Source organism: Acipenser ruthenus, chromosome 12 (assembly GCF_902713425.1).
Source record: "Acipenser ruthenus chromosome 12, fAciRut3.2 maternal haplotype, whole genome shotgun sequence".
In the NCBI taxonomy this organism is placed as follows: domain Eukaryota; kingdom Metazoa; phylum Chordata; class Actinopteri; order Acipenseriformes; family Acipenseridae; genus Acipenser; species Acipenser ruthenus.
In genome coordinates, this window is record NC_081200.1 from 15,833,588 (window position 1) to 15,853,446 (window position 19,859).

Sequence of the window (19,859 nt, forward strand, 5' to 3'; positions counted from 1 at the left end):
CTGAAAGAAAAGGTACGATAAAATTGAGGTTGTACATGTCTCCAAGGCGTATTGCTCTTCACTTATAAAGTTTCCCATAGTAAAAGCATAGCAAACTGTAATAAAACATAGTGAAATAAAGCATAGGCAAGCATTGCAATACAGTATGTACAGTATAGTCAATCAAATAAAAAAAAAAACATGGCAACATTTGGTAAACTATTGTGGATGCATACTGTAGTACAATCATAGGAAAAGCATGGAAAAATTCCATGCAAATATATCATGGTAAACTTGTATAGGCTAGCCAAACTAATCAAACTTTACCTAGACAATCATAGACTACAGTTGTGTATCGAATATGAATAAAATATCTCAAAACCTTTAATCATGCTAAACCATGCAGCGACATTAGGCCACAGTTTAAAGTGAGGGCAGCCTCTGAAGCAGGTTTTGAGACATGAGCAGCAGCAGTAGCATATTTACATGTCGCTCCCCTTCCTGTGGTACTTAAAGTCCAGATTGCAGCAATTTTTTACCCTCAACTTATTCCCAATAGTTTTTTATTCACACATCATAGGTAAATAAACTAGAGAATTACATTTAGTCAACTTTCATTCAAGGAACTTTTGCCAGAAGAAAGATCATTTTTCTTCTAAAGGTCACAGTGTATCCAGCTCATGCTCTCTGTTGTAGCAATGCAGATTTTCGGATTGATGAGTGGTGTATTGTGGGATCAGAAAACCAGCATTGTTGCTGGAGAGAGCGTGACTTGGATACACTGCGACATTTTTCTGCCTCCTGGCGAACGCTCTCAAGTAAATGTCCAGTTGAATTATGACCCATGTAAAAGCGTTGACAAAATGATTGATTAAAAATATAACACTGCGATACGGACAGTACGTTTCGAGTAAACTTTACAGGGTGTTCTCTAACACTTGAATTACTAAATAAAATGTCTTGTTTTTTCCCTGTCTGTCAATAGCTTTCCACATGACAATGACCTGGAAAACTGGGAAATAAACATGGATGGTAGAAGACATTGGGCTATATTTTAATTTTCTTAACAGTGACATGTCTAAATACAACTGCTCTAATATTAATCCAGCTGGAGGTGAACCTCCTACATAAAGTAAAGGGTTAAACTGTTACACAGCATGAACAAAATTACAGAAAGCACAGGTAGTGAGCAAAACTGTATCAGCCTTTAAACTTGGAGTTGTACATTTCTAACTTTGAAGTGTTGAGTTGTAATGAAAACCTTGGAAATCTAACCCTTTGTTCTGTGATTTATTTCCCCTAAAATCTTTCAGTTGATCTAAACAAACAGAGATATGTTTTAAAGAAGGACTATATAGACTCAAAGGTTTGTGTTTCTGCAGAGAAGAGATAATCACATCTGCTCTTACTTCACCTTTGTGAGGTAAGATGACAAGACTCTGCATGCCCAGCCTGTGCAGGATGAAATACAAACTATTTCAGCTCAGCAGGTTAGGGATGTGTGCTCCAAAACCACTGTCCACAGCCTCAGAGCACCCAGCTCCCAAACAAGCACAACATTAATGTCAATGGGTGTGTCTGCTGGATTTTTGCCTATTCTCTTTTAAAGGAACACTATTGAGATTTTCCACATTAACGACTGGTTTCACAGACCCTGACTAGCACTAATTTTGGATGGACTGCCTGATGTTACCTTTGGTAAAGTAGTCCAATACCCCTTTCACACAGACAAGTTATGACGGCTAAGAACCGGTACTGATGCAGCATTTTGGTCTGTGTGAATTGCCTATACCGTCACAGAGCTGTCATATTTTATGCCGTCTCTGAACCGTCTGAACTCCTGTGTGAAAGGCTATGTCGGCACTGAAATGCTATAGTGGCGTGGATTGAAAGTCAACATCCCACGCGACTGCATGTATACCGGACATGTTGGGAATTTTTGTCGTCAGTGTTACGCAGCGGAAAGGAATATCCACTAGAAACTGTCCTTAGGGCATCAGATGATTCAAGGGCATTTGCCAAGCACTCCCACCTTGTATGTTGCCTGAAAAGCCCTCCAGTGACATCTGACTTGCTTGTGGGCAACAATAATTCCAATCTTGCCCAAGGGCACTTCACAGCCACACAGCAGCTCAGTTAATTTAGATGCTTCCACCTTAACAGGCCAACCACAACTTAGAGTAGATGTTACATATAATTAAGAAGAAATGACAATCAAACTGCTTCTTACCAGATCCCACACTATGCAGACTCTTCCTGGCAGTACCCCGTGCTGATTTAATTGCATCATGTCCTGCCTGTTAAATGCCTGGACCAATTTAATTGACTTTTTTTATCAGCTCTGACAGTTCTATCTAAATTATAGCAAAAAAAAAAACAACCAATACTTTCTGCCATAATACCCCATTTACACTACCTAAATAATTCACGCACAATCCTGTTTTCTACATGTGTTTGGGTCTCAAGATCCAGTTCACTTTTAACTGGGATAAACCATACAAATGCATGTAATAAACAGACATCAAACCAAAATAAAAACGGCTCCATATTGGTTTTGTTTATTACATTATATTTCCCCAAACTATTTTATCAGGTAACAATTAAATTAAACAGGCTTTAAAACAAAGTGTTCGGTTCCTTTTCAATTCAAAGACGACCACCAACCAATACTTTTGGCAGGTATTCGCTGAGCATTTTATGTCAGAGCTGCCAATAGGCCCCTCTGTGGAGTGACGTCCTCGGTCCCACCTGCAGAGGGGATAAGTAGTCACTCCGCAAGGCTCACTTCATCTTTTGCCTCTCACTATGGTGAGGTAAGCTATCTGTGTCACTAACCTGAGTGTGTTTTGAAAGAGCTCCTCTGAGTCGACTGCATTCGCTCTCGTGGAATCAGCGGCTCCATTTGAGTCTTTTTTCCTTCTCATAGCCTGCTTCGCTTGTGTTGCAGGCCGTCTTTTCTCGGCTGTACGACGTATGAGTGTGACTGCCTGTGCAGTATTGGTGTGTGAGTGTGTTGTCTTTCAACCTACACCTTCAGGGAGAACACAGAGTGACTATGCCGGCTGTCGTTCGCGCAGCTTGGGTAAAAAAAACAAAAAAAAACAAACAACAGTCAGTCAGGCGTGTGTTCCTCCAGCAGGGCTGTGCTTAGCCTGCCCCGCTGTCGAGTAGACCTCATCAGCTGCTTCGGCCCACCCACCTCGGTGTGTTGGGCCTTAAAAAAAAAAAAAAGTGTGTTCTCCTTTCTGCTCTGTTCTTTTTCAATTAACTGATCTCTCGCCAGCCGCAGCTTCAGCCTGTGTGTCTCCCCTGCTCCATGCTGCGTGCTGATCAAGCTGCTGACTACACGTGGTTGGGTAGGCACTGCTGCATTAGCTGCCCCCCGGTGCTTCGGTACCTCGGTGCACGCTCAGCCCTTGGTACTTCGGTGCGCATGGTGCCTCGATGCCCTCTGCCTGTAGACGGTGCTCCACTCCGCTGTAGGCTATGCATTTCCCTGGTTGTGTGAGTGCACGCAGTCCATGCTAGACATCCTTGTCCAGTTGCTGTGATTGAGCATGTGTGAAACAGCTCTCTCTTGAGTTTTCTGGAGTTCCCCTGCAATTCCCAGCTTGCAACTTCCCTGGAATCAGAAATTCCGCTTCTGTGAACTCAGCTATAAACGCAGCACAACTGCGCTATGTTTAATCTTTTTCTTTTCAACAGCCTATATCGGTTTGCGTATGTAGTCTGCTTTTCTAACCTTACAGCGCTGGCTGGTTTGTGTTTTTTCCTCTGCTATTGCAGCTAAAAAAAGAGAAAAGAAAAAGAGACAAGTGATCCTCCACCAGGCCCCGGCTCTGCCACGCCCGCTGTTGAGTTGACTCCGCTGGATTGTCTCGGTGCGCTTAAAAATTCAGTTCACCCGTGTTGCCGTGGTGACTGTTCTATTTTCCCTCACAGCTTTGCTGTTGTGTGCGTATATGTGTTTTTTTCTTTTACTGACTTGTAATTTAAAATAAAAATGAAAAAATAGAAGCGTGATTCCTCCACAGCGACCCAGCTTTGCTGCACCCTGCTGTTGAGCTGAATTCAACGGCTTCCTTCAGAACCTCCCCTGACCATACCTTTGAACCAGTGGTAAAGGAATTGCTGCAGCGCTCTGACGGAGAACGCAAGGCGTCTCGGCAGGCAGCCTCAATGCTCCCCTCCTGTACTCTGGTACGGGAGAGAACGAGACGCTGGTGTCCGCCGTACTCACATGGTGACTCGGATTGTTCTGATCCCCACTGCCCCGTGTGATGTCCTGAGGAACAATCTTCAGGCTTCCGCGGCAGCTAACAACCAGGCCTACCCGCAACAACGGGGGAGAGCCGGACGTGGGATTCCAAAACAGCAGTGATCTCGGAGGTAGTCCCAACGCCGCCCCAGGCAGCCCCCACTTGGGTGCTCGCCACCGTACACAACAGTTATGCACACCGTGCAAAGTGCGGTCTACTTGGGTCTGTGTTGGATTACCTTACGATGCGAGCCTACTGTCGGACGACAGAGTAGCTGCTATTCACAACTGTCTGGCCCTGTTTCAACAAGGGTTCACAGTACAATTGGTGTTGTGTCAAAAACTATTGGGTCTGATGGCCGCAACTTCATCAGCCATCTAACTGGGGTTAATCCACATGTACCCGATCCAAGAGTGGCTCAGTGCCTTTCCGCTATACCACAAGCACGACAGACACCGTCGGCTGAACATGTCTCGCCTATGCTGGGAAGCCCTACGCTGGTGGAGGCAAGCCTCTCACTTGAGCGAAGGCTTAAGGATGGAGTGATACACAACTGTAAAGTGGTGACGACAGACGCATCCAACCTGGGTTGGGGTGCGGTCTGGGCAGGCAGAGGAGTCAGTGGGTCCTGGACAGGCTGCTGGACATCCCTGCATATAAATATGCTGGAGCTCCAAGCAGTGCACTAGCCAACAAATGGCCCAAAGCGCTTTTGTACGCTTTCCCACTGATACCACTGCTCCCTGCCTTCCTCGAGAAGGTCAGGAGAGAAAAAGCGACAGTTCTCCTGGTGGCCCCAGATGTGCCAGGAGACTGATTTTCGAACCTTTGCCAGCTGCTGCCGGGCCAGCCCTGGGAGATCCCGCTGCACAAGGATCTCTTCAGTCAGGTGCAAGGTACCCTCTGGCACCCAGAACTGGGCAGACTCCAGCTGTGGGTCTGGCCCCTGAACGTCTTAGGGCTCTCAGATGCGGTTGTTAGTATACTGCAGAACAATAGAGCATCCTCCACAAGAACACTATATGCTTACAAGTGGCATTTTCAAAAGTGGTGTATGGCCACAGGGCATGACCCCATCTACTGCTCCATAGCAATTATTTTACAGTTTCTGAAAGTGTACCTGGCAGCTATATCTGCATGCCACGTCCCCATAGACTCAGTATCCGGGGCACCCATAGTCTGGCGACCCATTTTCTAAAGGGTGCTCGGCGTCTGCGTCCCCCTAGAAAGGACGTCCTCCCTGAGTGGAGTCTAAACATGGTATTGGAGGCTCTCACTAAGGCCCTGTTTGAGCCTATACATTCCATAGAGCTGAAATAAATCTCTATGAAGACAGTCTTTTTATTGGCCATCACCTCCGCTAAGCGGGTCAATGAGCAACAGGCTGTCTGGGCACAGTTCCTGTATGTGCGTTTGGGATAATGGAAACAGGCTATCATTGTGCACAAACCCTGCATTCCTACCTAAGGTGATTACGGCTTTCCACTAGAACCAATCAGTGGAACTAGAGGCCTTCCATTCCCCTCCCTTTGATTCAGAGGAGGATAGTGAGGGCATTGAGAGGTTAGGTCCTTGAGGTTGTACGTAAACACTACCAACACTAGTTGGCGGTAGCGAGGCGTCCCTCATATGCTGTCCGCTCACGCTCCCTTGCAATGGCTCAGGTATACGTTTCCAAAAGTATTGGTTGGTGGTCGTCTTCAAATTGAAAGGGAACGTTAGGTTACTTACCGTAACCCTGGTTCCCTGAAAGAGAAGACGACCACCAAAACTTGCGAGGCATTCGCGGGTTTGGTGCAAAAGAGGAAGTGCAGGCGGGACCGAGGATGTCACTCCACGGAGGGGCCTATTGGCAGCTCTGACATAAAATGCTCAGCGAATACCTACCTGAGGCAGGCATATCCCAAAAGTATTGGTTGGTGGTCATCTTCTCTTTCAGGGAACCATGGTTATGGTAAGTAACCTAACGTTATTACTAGGGTTTAAACTGCTCTCGCTTATTAAGAAATTCCACATTCTTGAACATTTCTTGCTTGCAGGTATGCAAATGTATAAACCCTCTTTATGCTAGATGCTGGTTCAGGTTTTGTTAAAAGTTCCTGTGAAGAAAACAGAATAGTTTTCAAGCGATGCAAGCCTTGTACGTTGTTAATAAAAGACTCAGGACTGATATGCCAAAATATAGCCAGTACGTACAGAGTTTGTTTACTCCAAAGGCTGTGGAGCCCCAAACTCCCTCCCCTTGAAACCTACAGTATTTAACTACAGCCTGTAGTAGTGGGTTAGTATGCCTGTCATCTGCATGCTTTGCAACTTGTTACAAATCCTGTGATATATTGCTGTCACCCCTTTAAGGATTATGTAACTGTATTGTCACGAGTGACCCTAAAACCTGTCTTCCCGTGTACAAGGTGCAAGTACCTTTTTTGAGGGAAAGGTGTATGCGGCAGAGATGTATGGCTCTGATAGATACAGTATAACGAACATGTATTTGAAGTACTCCCACTAATGATGGGAATGACAATGTAGAGATGGGAACCCAGCTAACAAGATTTAAGTTTTTTGCAGGTATCAGGCTTTTAAAGACTGTCACCCACACCGGTGGTGGTTTTGACAGATTCACTGAGAGCAGAAACTGACCCAAGACTGTCATCACTATTGGAAGCAGGCTGATCTTTGGTATATAAATTAAACATTTGTGAAACTACAATTGTGTTAAAATATTGTAATGACTGTACTGTATTTTAAAGAATATAAAGCCAACAGAAATATGAAATAAATTGTTAAAGCACACTGTTCAGAAAAAAAATGATATGATATACTCTATTATACTTTATTAGTATTTATAGTAATGTTGTATAATTCTATATTCCTTTTGAATAAATCTGTGTAGCCAGTATAAAAATATTATTAGTGAATCTGTGTAAGGTCAGGCTGACCTGCTGAAAGTTCCAAAACTCCCTTATCAGGCAAATGCATCTTTTATAATTAGACCCAGAGCCTCAAACATTCTAATCCAGTGAGAACAGAATGGCAAAATCTGTGGAACAGAGTTAATATGCCAGAAGCAATCAAACTAGGACAGATCTGTGGTTTTAAAAAGTATTTAAATAAATTGAAGACTGAGATATTTTAAAATAAGAAACTTAATATAATAACTTTAGTAAATGCATGAGGATGTTAGTCTGTATCAAAGTAAAGCAGTCCTAAGTTTTAATATTCAAGGTTGCATTTGCTGCCAAGCAGGTGTCTAATTAAAATGAATCTTTTGCCTTCTGTGCATACCACCGGAGTAAAATAAAATGGCAATTTATAAAAGAAACTGCTATATTGAAGTATCTGAATTAGATATGTGTTTATAAAATCATTTAAACTGTTATACAAATAAAATAATTATTGTTGAAAGAACATATTACAGTTAAAAATATTAGAGTTCAGTACTAACTAACAATGTTAAAATGTTGTAATAACTGTACTATGTTTTAAAGAATATACAACCAGTAGAAATACTATTGCAGCAAATTATGAGCAGGATAACAGAATTTGAATTAAGAAAACTGAACAAGTGTTAATGTTAGAAAAAAGCTTGTCTATGTGCCTTTGTTATTCGAGTGCATATAAACTCTTGGCATCAAAAGCAAGCATTTAATTTAAATGAGAAAAGCTGTCCACAGTATAAGTTCTTATCAGGAAGGTAGTGACTTTATTGGGATGATGTTTGTGAGCCAAAAACACGGAGCCTTTTAGGTATTGCAAAAGAAAAAGCAACCCTGTTGACAAGATTATATTTGAAACTAAAAATGCCACAGTGTTGCATTTATTTAAGTTTTGCTGCGATAGAAAACAGAAGTATTTATTACATGGAAACTCTTTGCAGTCCTATGTCGGACCTGAGATGTTATAGTAATAAAATAATGACTTGGATCGCATTATTGAGGAGTTTGGTGATAAATCAGGAGATGATTTGACTATGAAGAGGTATGTGAAAAATACAGCGAACAAGGGGTGGGGCGGGGCTGGAGATGCAGTACTGAGTGTCCTTTTGATATGCAGTGCCTTTAAAACCTGTTTTGCTGTGAAAAAAATACTTTTAAACAGTCTAAAATAAACTGCACGTGTGAAAATAAATTGGACCTGACGCACCTGAGACACGCTGAATAAATGGACCGCAAAGGGTTAAAAGTGAAACAATTTAATACAAAGCTGTAACCTAGTTTACTAACTTGGGCACATGCATAAAGCTACAAGCTTTTTGTCAGTAAATTTACTGCAGGGTACCCCTCAGCTCCCTCTGCCTGCTTGAAGCAATATTGGGACATTTAAGGTTGGTTTGCTGGTCAGATGGGACAAAATCATTCCTATACTAACCAATGTTAAATATAACAAGCTGTTTACCCACAAGGACTTGTTTTGATGTATTGTCCTCAGTGTTTGAGCACCATTGACATCTGTATACTGTATTTAAACTGCTGATGGCATGCTTTTGCTAATTGTAATGTGACAGAGTGGCCGAGGACAGTGTAAATTATCAGGCTGTGATCTTGATTTACAGTTTTAAACTGGTGTTGGTTTTCTTTTTCTTACACTGCAGTGGCGAAACAACCGCTAATAAAACAAACAACATAAACCTAGCTCTCAGCTGGAGCACTAAGTAAACATTACAGTGCTTCGTGTGGAACAAACACTAGATCTCTCACTCACTTTTTGGTTTCTCTTTCTTTCTTTCTTTTGCTTCCTTACTCCTCTGTACCCCCCCCCCCCCCGTTACAAAGCTGCTGGCTAAGCCCTTTTTAATCGAGGTGACCGTTATCCTTAATTCGTTAAGGAAAAGCAGTTTTTTCGTGGGCGTGCATACATGCGGGAACTCATGACATCTACTGGTCAACCCATTGCACTGCAGGGAACAAGCTCTTATCATTCTCATACTAACATACTGATTCTGCACCACAGTAATCATATCGGTCCACTTTTAAGAATCAATCGCTTTTAAGAATCAAATTACCTGGGACGCATGTGATTCTTATAAATGGAGTGCACTGTACTAACAAAAAGTATTGCATGAGCAAGGCAACGGGACAATAACAGAAAAAAAGTAACTAGTTTAGAAACAGGTTTTAAACTAAATAAGAATAGCAAGCTCTATGAATATAAGACAATATAGTGGAAACTGGATTTAATAATTTGAATATACAGTAGATTTACTGAAGGAATAAAGCTGATTGTTAAACTTGCTTATAGCAAAGCAGTGCCAGGTGTGACTAAGACAGGAAGAAATTAGTCTTGGCAATTAAAGCGAGATTCATGGGTCATCAGCAGTTTAAATTCAAGGTCTCTATAATGTGTGGTTTCTTTTAATTAACTAACAAGAAGTACAAGAAAAACAAAGTTATTGTCCATTACTTCATTATATTATAAGAAAATAATGAGAGCTTAGTTATAAATTAGGATGTAAGCTTTTTTTCTTATCTGAAAAGATACCCGTCCGAGCTTGAATCTGGCCAAAAAATTACTTAATGTGGTGAATTTGGAAAAGTGCTTAAAGTAGAGTTTCATATTAATTAAAACACTAACCTTGGCAGGTAAACAGGGTGTCTGAAACCTACTTGCGCTGGGGCATTTTTAGAAACAGAGAGAAGTCAGACTTCGTCCAAGAATGGTACAGTTAATATGAGACTATTATATTTAACATGTTCATTATAGCCTGAATTTAAATGAAAATAACTGGGCACTTTGCTTAGTGGTTTTATTCAAAGGCATATGATAAACCCCTACAGTCTTTGTCCAATACTTTGTTAACACACATTTGTATATAAAGTTAAACTGGCCCATTGACAACACACTGAAAAGGTAACATAATATGCTGCTCAGAGGGACATATATTTTAGACCTAGATTAATATAATCAAAAAGAGCTGGTGTTACCTATTAAAAACATCTCTCTAATATGTATACACATATACCTGTATTGTACTTGGTATCAAGGACCCTGTTTTTAGAGAAAGGAGGGGTGGAACATGAGGAAAATGAGATCATGTCCAATTAATTTTAGAAAAGGAGTCACCAGTACTTTTTAGATATATTGCAAAATAAACCAAATAATTAGATTTAATTGGGTCTGATGTATTAAATGGAGAAAAAGCTCTATAAAAGCTGAGGTAAAACCCCAGACAGTATCACTCAACTTGCTAACTACAAGTTGTGTGGTCCATGCTCTGAAGATCTCTGCTCAAGCTGGTTGCTGTTTGGTCGTATTCAGAAGTCTGCCTTTGAAGACAGCTCTTGTTTTTACGTTGCATTCTACAACTATACTTCCATATAGTGGAAGGTAAGAACAATTCTGAATTTATATCTCATTTATATTGTATGTTTTAGGATTTAGGTGGGCGTTTTAGCTTTTTGCATGGCTAGCCTAAGGGCTGGGTATGTGATAAACATACTTGTATTTCTGTATTGAAGTAGTAATGCTGTTAAACCTGTAAAGGCACTGGAAATGCCCAGACTGCCTATTAGCAGGGATCCAAAGTGGCTTGCAACCACTCGATCTATTTTTAAACATTTAATAAACCGAAGGAGTACAAATACTGCTCTGATTCGTTAACTTGAAATTAAATGAGTCTGTGTGATTTTCTTGATTATTTAAAAGTTGTCTGGATACGTTGCAAGCCCATTACAGATGTCCAAAACATCTGTGTCCTCCTAAACGTCTCCCCTGAGTTTAAGAGTGTGCTCAGGGCAAAAAAGTAGTATATGCAATCTGACAGTATGCCTATTGTATATTACTGCTACCCCTTGAGTGATGGGTGACCCCAAAGGTTTATAGGCGCTCCTTATTGTGGGAAGATTATGGGCGTGCACCAGGAGAGTAGACCTGACCCTGAACATGTTTGGACATGTTGTACCTACATGTAAACCGTCTACATGTAATCCAAGAATGCAGTCACTCTTTAATGAGCTAGAGTAGCTGGACAAATGAGGTTTACCCCAGACAACCCTTATAAACACTAGGAAAGTTTACTCTATGAATACAAAACGTTGCTATTGAAGGAAACCAATACAAAAAAGGGTAATTCTTTTTAGTATATAACGTCACAGCATCCTGTCACACACTGGAATGATGACCTCAGCAGTTCACATCTACTGTAACAGTTAATGTAACTGAAAATAGAGAATTCCCCTTTAAATACATTTAAATGTATTCATTAAATTGGTCATGAAGTTCATACCTGGACTGACACTAAATATTAAAATTTGTATCATTCAGTGCATTCTACACATCCCACCAATTATTGGAACAATGTGAGAACTGTTCCCAGGGTGTCATTATTTAGTCTCTGCTTTCTTTAACGTCAATGTAAAAGTCTCCCCCACAACAATGCCCTGGTGCAGATTCAGGCCATAAACATTCGATGCCCAATTGCTCAGCAACTAATTTTTAGTCATCTTGTCATTAAACCTGCAGGTTGCCAAAATTATGTTTAACCCTAAACTAGAATCCTGTTTTCTAGTAAATGAAGTTATTACCTTATACAGACAAAACCATCATAGCGTCTCCACTGTCCCTTGTTAAAGATCACAGGCATGACCTGCTTTACATATTTCTTTAAATATATATATATATATATATATATATATATATATATATATATATATATATATATATATATATATATATAGTGTCTATAGAAAGTCTACACCCCCTTTCAAAATGTTCACCTTTTGTTGCCTTATAGCCTGGAATTAAAATGCATTATTATTATTATTATTATTATTTGTTTATTTAGCAGACACCTTTATCAAAGGCGACTTACAGAGACTCGGGTGTGTGAACTATGCATCAGCTGCAGAATCACTTACAATTACGTCTCACCCGAAAGACGGAGCACAAAGAGGTTAAATGACTTGCTCAGGGTCACACAATGAGTCAGTGGCTGAGCTGGGATTTGAACCGGGGACCTTCTGGTTACAAGCCCTTTTCTTTTAACCACTGGACCACACAGCCGCCTAATTAAAATAGTTTTTTTTTCATCTATCTACACATCCTATCCCACAACTTCTAAGTGAAAAAATATTCTAGAAATTTGTAGAAAATTAATTAAAAATAAAAACTGAAATAGCTTGGTTGGATAAGTGTCCACCCCACTTGTAATAGCAATCCTAAATTAGCTCAGGTGTAACCAATCGCCTTCAAAGTCACACACCAAGTTAAGTGGCCTCCACCTGTGTTAAATTGTAGCGATTCACATGATTTCAGGATAAATTCAGCACTTCCTGTAGGTTCCCTCTGCTGGGTAGTGCATTTCAAAGCAAAGACTCAACCATGAGCACCAAGGTGCTTTCAAAAGAACTCCAGGACAAAGTTGTTGAAAGGCACAGATCAGGGGACGGGTATAAAAAAATATCAAAGGCCTTGAATATCCCTTGGAGCACGGTCAAGACGATTATTAAGAAGTGGAAGGTGTATGGCACCACCAAGACCCTGCCTAGATCAGGCCGTCCCTCCAAACTGGATGACCGAGCAAGAAGGAGACTGATCAGAGAGGCTACCAAGAGGCCAATGGCAACTTTACAAGAGCTACAGGCTTTTCTGGCCAAGACTGGTCAAAGTGTACATGTGACAACAATATCCCAAGCACTCCACAAATCTGGCCTGTATGGTAGGGTGGCAAGAAGGAAGCCATTACTCAAGAAAGCCCACCTTGAATACCGTTTGAAGTATGCAAAAAAACACTCAGGAGATTCTGTAGCCATGTGGCAAAAAGTTTTGTGGTCTGACAAAACTAAAATGGAACTTTTTGGCCTAAATGTAAAGTGTTATGTTTGGCACAAACCCAACACAGTGCATCACCCAAAGAACAATATCCCTACTGTGAAGCATGGTGGTGGCAGCATCTTGTTATGGGGATGTTTCTCATCAGCAGGGACTGGGGCACTTGTCAGGATAGAAGAGAAAATGAATGGAGCAAAGTACAGAGAAGTTCTTGAGGAAAACCTGCTGCCATCTGCAAGAAAGCTGAAACTGGGACGACGACCCAAAGCACACAGCCAAAGCTACACTGGAGTGGCTGAGGAACAAAAAGGTAAATGTCCTTGAGTGGCCCAGTCAGAGCCTCGACCTAAATCCAATCGAAAATTTGTGGCATGACTTGAAGATTGCTGTCCATCAACATTCCCCAAGGAACTTGACAGAGCTTGAACAGTTTTGTGAAGAAGAAAGGTCAAATATTGCCAAATATAGGTATACAAAGTTGGTAGAGACCTATCCCAACAGACTCACAGCTGTAATTGCTGCCAAAGGTGCTTCCACCAAGTATTAACTTAGGGGGGGTGGAGACTTATCCAATTATGATCTTTCAATTTTGTATTTTTAATATATCATTTTTTTCTCAATAAAAACTTTTCCCCTTAACAGTTTGGAGTGTGGTGTGTAGATAAGTGGAAACAAATAAATTTAAATGCATGAAACTCTAAGGCACTGACACAACAAAATGTGAAAAAAGTTCAAAGGGGTGCAGACTTTCAATAGGCACTGTAGCTGATTGGTCTTGAAAGTTTGTCAAGTTGGACCTTAACACTAGAATCGCCATGCGCATCAATTTGACGTTTTGAGGTATAAATATGTAAATAACTCTGCGTTTGTGAATCCCACACACATGTCCGTTCTTGACTTTTCCTAAATATATGTATTAGATATCCTAACAGCGTATGAGAGGCAGATTTGCAAAAAATAACAATTTTGTAAGCACCTCCTACCTAGAACCACCAGACGCGTCATTTTGATGCATATTAAAATACATGTTTTTGGGGGGTTTTTTGTATAGCCTAAAATAGTATTATTTTAGTATGCAAGACCCACCCCCACTTCCGTCCTAGCCTGCACAGAAGTATGTATTTCAGTGGAATGCGAGGGTGGTGTGGTCTGGCTGTAATTCAATGAAACTGTGTTTGTGTTTACATCACAGCTCCTGGATGTAAACAAACCTGGGATTCATTTTTTTATATATACACAATGTCAGAGAATCATTTTGATTTGAGAGAAATTAGAAGCATTTGCTCTGGCAACGAGGGCAACAAGGATTTGCCCACAACAATGGAGGTGCTGCTGTTTTCCACAGAAGCATTCTGCTGCAGAGTCGCGCAATAGAAATGGTAACATTATTATTATTATGTCACTGACACTACATAATATCCAGAAGTTCAATGAGGAGCATGTGTCAGATGGCATTCTTACAGAATTCTGCTATATGCATTGTGACAGGATTGGCAGAGGTTTGAGACTCAGAGACAGTTTTAAAGTTCAAAATAAAGCTTTTTAATGAACAAAAATACAAAATAAATAGGCACAAGGGCCAAACAAAAAGGTTTCAAATCACAAAAAACACACAAAACAAAACTTACAAATTAAGGCTTCCAGGCTGGGCGTTGCCTTCACTGGATTCAACAACACAGCACAAACAAAAACACTCTTCTTCTCCTTCCAGAACTCTCCTCAGCCAGGGCCTCTCCCCTGGCTTTTATCCCCTGTGGCTGGAGCCCAATTAATCAATAATTGCTGATCATTCAATTAGGGCTCCAGCCACATTCTCACATGTTTTCCTAGCAGGGAGGAATTTTAACCCCCTCCCTGCCAATCCCAACCACGTTCATAAAGACGGGGCAGTCCCCCGTCACATGCATCTATAGCCTTTCATGTTCCATTTAAATACGGTGTTTCTGCTATGCAAATGTTAGATATGATGTTCATGAATAAAACTTTTGAGTTGTATCCGATAGTTTGTCTTTCATTTTCATATTGAAGCTGTTTAAAAATGTAAACGTCAAATTGACATGCGCGGCGGTTTGTAGTGGTTTGTAGTGGTTCTAGTGTTAAAGGCTCCAAGTGTCTTCTTCATTTGCCCTAAGTCTATCTCCAACTGTGTCCTCTGGGGTCCTGGTTTCTTAAATTCTTAAATTTTTAAAGCATCATGCCCCACCCCCTAATTCGTGTTTCTTCTAGTCTAAAAAGATTGAGCTCTTTCAGTCTATCTTCTTAGCTCATTCCTTTAAGCCCTAGGATTAGTCTTGTTGCTCTTCATTGGACTCTCTCTTTGGTCCACAAATGGACACAGTACTGCAAGTGCGGTCTCACCAGTGCACTATACAACCCATCATAACATCCGTGGATTTGTACTCTACACTTTTGGCTATATATCTAAGCGTTCTGTTTGTCTTTTTCATTGCTGACAGTGATGAGTCTATTACTACACCAATATGGATCAACACATTGATGAGCAAACAAGCTCTGTTTACAATCAGAATGTGTACCAGTCTTATACTCACAGACAGTCCATAAGTAGTTTTAAAGTAAGGTGCTGCAATCAATATTTTCTAACATATACATCTGCAGCTTTAATGTTTGTTGTTTAGTAATTTTATTAAGTTGCTATGGGGAGGTGAGCCAGTGATGAGACATGCTTTCTAATACTGTCTTTACTCAGCAGTAAAATACACAATAGAAATTCTCCATGAATTAATAATACAATAAATCTATTATTATTAATTTCAAAGTCATGCTTGCTGTAATGCTTCCAACATTACCATTACCAACATTAAGTAAGTCAGTGATTCAATGTTGTCCTTTGCATGCGAGTGTTCCAGTGAATAAATGTTACATAATCCATAAACCTGGCAACAATAATAAATAATGTCACAGACACGCCAGCTGATTTACACTAACAGACAAAAGATGTTCACGTTTAAACAGTTTTCCAAGTACTGTATGTAACAAGGGCTAAGATATCAATGACCTGAAAAATAATTCCATATATCTTTACATGTTGTGCACTTCCATTCTCTACATAGCTCTCATCTGAGGACGTTTGAAAAAACCTGTTAGAAAGTGGTATCTATCAGGTAGTGTTGCAGGGCGAGGTCTGTGCTGGCTATCTGACGCATGCATGATCCTGCAGGGGGAGGTCGGAAGCCCCGTGGGATCCACCTGTCAATCATGGCAATGACACAGAGAGGTTGGGTGAGGGTGTGTCGTCTCTCTCTCTCTCTCTCTGAGTGGTCGAGAGGCAGGTCTTGGGGGGGGGGGTCACTCGACCAATAAAAGTGACGCTTTGCTGTTCCCTCGGAATTGCCCTTTCTAGGAGAAACAACAGTGGGAGCTCTGTTTTGAAAAACCTGGATTACAAATCATAACAGAATGTCAGTGCCTGGAGAAAGAATCAGTGTCTTTGTTTTTACATACCCCTAGTGTGACGTTATTAGTTTAGCTGGAGAAAGTCTGAGCAACCCCATGTGTGTTAGTGAAGGACAGAAACAGCACCTTTAATTTGTAGTTTGATTACTGTGTTTTCTTTTCCTTTTTGCTTTCGCCTTCTGGTTTTGGTCTATTATTTTCAGCACCTGCGAGTGGAATCGGGACTGTGAAACGAAACATACCATTGTTGGCAATTACTGCGTGCTACCATTATTACCATTATCGGTATTTGGGACCTGCGATGGACTGGCATCCCATCCAGGGTGTAGTCCTGCCTTGCACCCTGTGTCTGCTAGGTTAGGCTCTGGCTCACTGCTGCCCTCTAGAGCAGGGGTAGGCAACCCTGGTCCTGGAGTGCCACAGACACTTCTGGTTTTTGTTTTACCCAAGCCCTAATTGATTCAATGATTGGCTTAATTGGTCAGAATTACCATGTGTTCCAGGTATTTTGCAATTGACGCTTAAGAGATACCTACAAAACCTGCAGGATTGTGGTACTCCAAGACCAGGATTGCCTAACCCTGCTCTATAAGATTAAGCACTTACAGATAATGGATGGATGGTATATGGGACCACGGCATAACAGCACCATCTGCTGTAATAAATAAATTGGTGCATCCCAGAGGTGTTTCAAATAAACTTTCTGTCTTCTGTGTCCAGTGAATTCCCACACCCTCCCGCAGGTAGTTTTGAACTTCATTTGGTCATTTCACTTAAGAAAGTGTTAGTGGACAAATAACCAAGGAAGTGAAACAGTCTGGTAAAATGTATAATTATTCTATAATCTGTTATTCTTACAATATTTTAGATTCTGTTTCTGGTCCCCCCAACCCTCTATAAATACAGGTATGTAAATAAGCTGTTGACAGTCCAAGGCAAATTAACTTTGCCGTTCCCTGCAGGACACATGCTCAGCTACATTTGCCTACATTCCTCAGGGCTAAGTTTAAACTGCTTAAAAACTGCACCCCCTGTAGAAGTGTTCTGTATTGAGACATGATCCTCTCTATATATACAAAGTGAACACCAAATGTAACCTCATAGACTTGTTATGAGTATTGTGCCAGATAAAAAAATGTGCTTTGGCCATTTGACAACCTTGCCTAGTACTTGTGTGGCTTGTTTTTGGGCTAGTGCACAAGTTCAAGCCAGCCGTAAAGGCCTCATTGCAAAGGTTACTTTGCAATTCACTTTTTTCATTTTCTCCTATTGACCAGGTGTGAAGACACCTTCAATCTTAAGGTCACCCCTGTATTCAGTATTAAGGCCACCATCTGCAGTCACAAACAAATCAAGCCTAAATTACCTCTCAATAGGATCAACATGTTGTAAACTTCCCATTGTTTTTGGTTTTTTTTTAACTCTGAAAACTTGGATGCAACTCATTGGCCCATTTGATTTAGATTTCTAAAAACAGTAATTTCTAACAGTTTCCATAAAAGAAAATAATGTAGAATGGTTGTTCACCAAAAATAAATTGACTAAACTACTACACTTGTTGCAAGAAATGTAATGGACCTTCAGTAGTAAGGCTACCCCCTATTGTCTGGCCTTAATCGCATGGTTTCACAGGAACTGCCAAACAAAAAGATGCAATCCATCAGGAAGTGCTCTGTCTCTTTGGAAATGCAGCGTTCTTCTTTCTTTAATGGTATGCCAAGGATAAACATCCCGATTGAGCAGAGGTCATGCACACATTATCACTCACTTCTATGCAGTCAGGAATACAAAACTCAGAGACATCCCATTTAGAAAGCCTGTGACTGTGAACTGCTCAACAGAGGGATTATTGCTGAGTTTTGTTCAGGTCGAGCTTTGTTAGAAAACTTCTGCTTATATACTTATCCCAGTTTGTACAGCAGGCTCATCAAGGGAGCAGTATTACTCAGACCATTATAAAATAAATTGTAATTTACAGTTCTGCCTCGTAATTCACACTGAATGTGTCTCACTGAATTGAGGCAGATTGACAGAAATTGAATCAGCCTCAAACCCCCGTCACACTCTGCATTTAAATAACAAATCTGCCTGTTTTATTGAACTAACCACATAAGAAAAATATAAAAGCTCAAGACCATGCATTTATTTACTTTACTCTTGTGGTCGGCAATGTCATCAGAACCTGCTTCAGCGCCTTTGTGGCAGGGTGCCTGCCCCTGTGCGTATTTTGTGTTATATGTTGTATGTGGTGTGTTAATGTTGGTGTATATATATATTGGTGCACAGAATATAAATTGGGATATGTAGCATGAGTGTTGTATTATGTATTTTGGCACGGGGATTGCACAATCACTTCACGTGCAGATAAAGTATGTAATAGTATGTGAGCACTGGGATTGCACAAATCAGTTCATGTGCTGGGATTCAAGTGAATGATTAATTAGTAATTGAATCCCGGCACAACTCTATATATAGATGCATGTTTCACTCAGGGTTAAGTGTTCGGTGAGTGGAGAACGGGAGATAGTGGAGAAAGAATTAAAATAGAAAAGCAAACAATCGCTATGTGTGCTGGAGCACCAGCACAATACTTGTTTGTTCCGGGTCCGTTTGCTTTTTTTGTCTGTTTTGGCTACTGTGCCTTTTTATTTTACACATTTCACATTTCACTCGCTGTGCAGTGTGTGTTTCTACCAGGTCTGACGTCACTGCTCAGGCCAGCCTGCCACAGCCCCCTACAGACTGACTGAAATAGTGCTTGCCCCCCACATGCCTGCTTTTCATTGTTTTGTTTTTTGTTGTTGTTTTTACAGCATCAGGGTGAAATAAATTCCCTATAACGTTAATGCTTTTTGATAATGATAGACCTGCCTTATTTAAGCTTATACTCCAGTCACTAACAAAAACATATCATATGGTAAACATACAAAAACATATCATATGGTAAGTATGGCATGTTTCCTTTTTTATACATTCAGTTTACTTGCTAATGTTTTCTAGTAAGTCAGCATTACCGGTGTATACCATTGTTATAAGATATAACAGAACAATTTCATATTTAATTGTATAACTATTTTTAACTGTACCCTAGCCGTACCTTCCAATTCCTAGTAACAGCTATAACTGTGTCACAGAGAAACTGCAGGTGCTTAAGACATTAATTACTCTGTTATTGTTGTCTGGATAATATAAAGTGTGACAATTTATTGTGTATCAATGAATGGTGATACTTTGTTTATAAGACATATCACATCGTTTGTACTGTGATACAAGAGCAAAAGCTCAACGTAGCTTACTGTTCACCAAATGGTTCTTGAATGAAAAATAAGTGTGTTTTACAGCTGGTATTAATACATAGTCTTCCTAAGTCATGATCATTTAATCTTTTTGTGTATCATACAAGTAGCCCTTGAACTCCATCACCTGTATTGTGATACATAT

At 40.6% G+C, this 19,859-nt stretch overlaps 1 protein-coding gene across 3 annotated transcripts in view; it reads right to left on the reverse strand.

The window, feature by feature from the left end:
* LOC117417366 (rho guanine nucleotide exchange factor 4-like) overlaps nucleotides 1-19,859 on the reverse strand; it is a 230,484-nt gene that overhangs the window by 208,970 nt on the left and 1,655 nt on the right. The gene's annotated exons all lie outside the window — the stretch shown is intronic.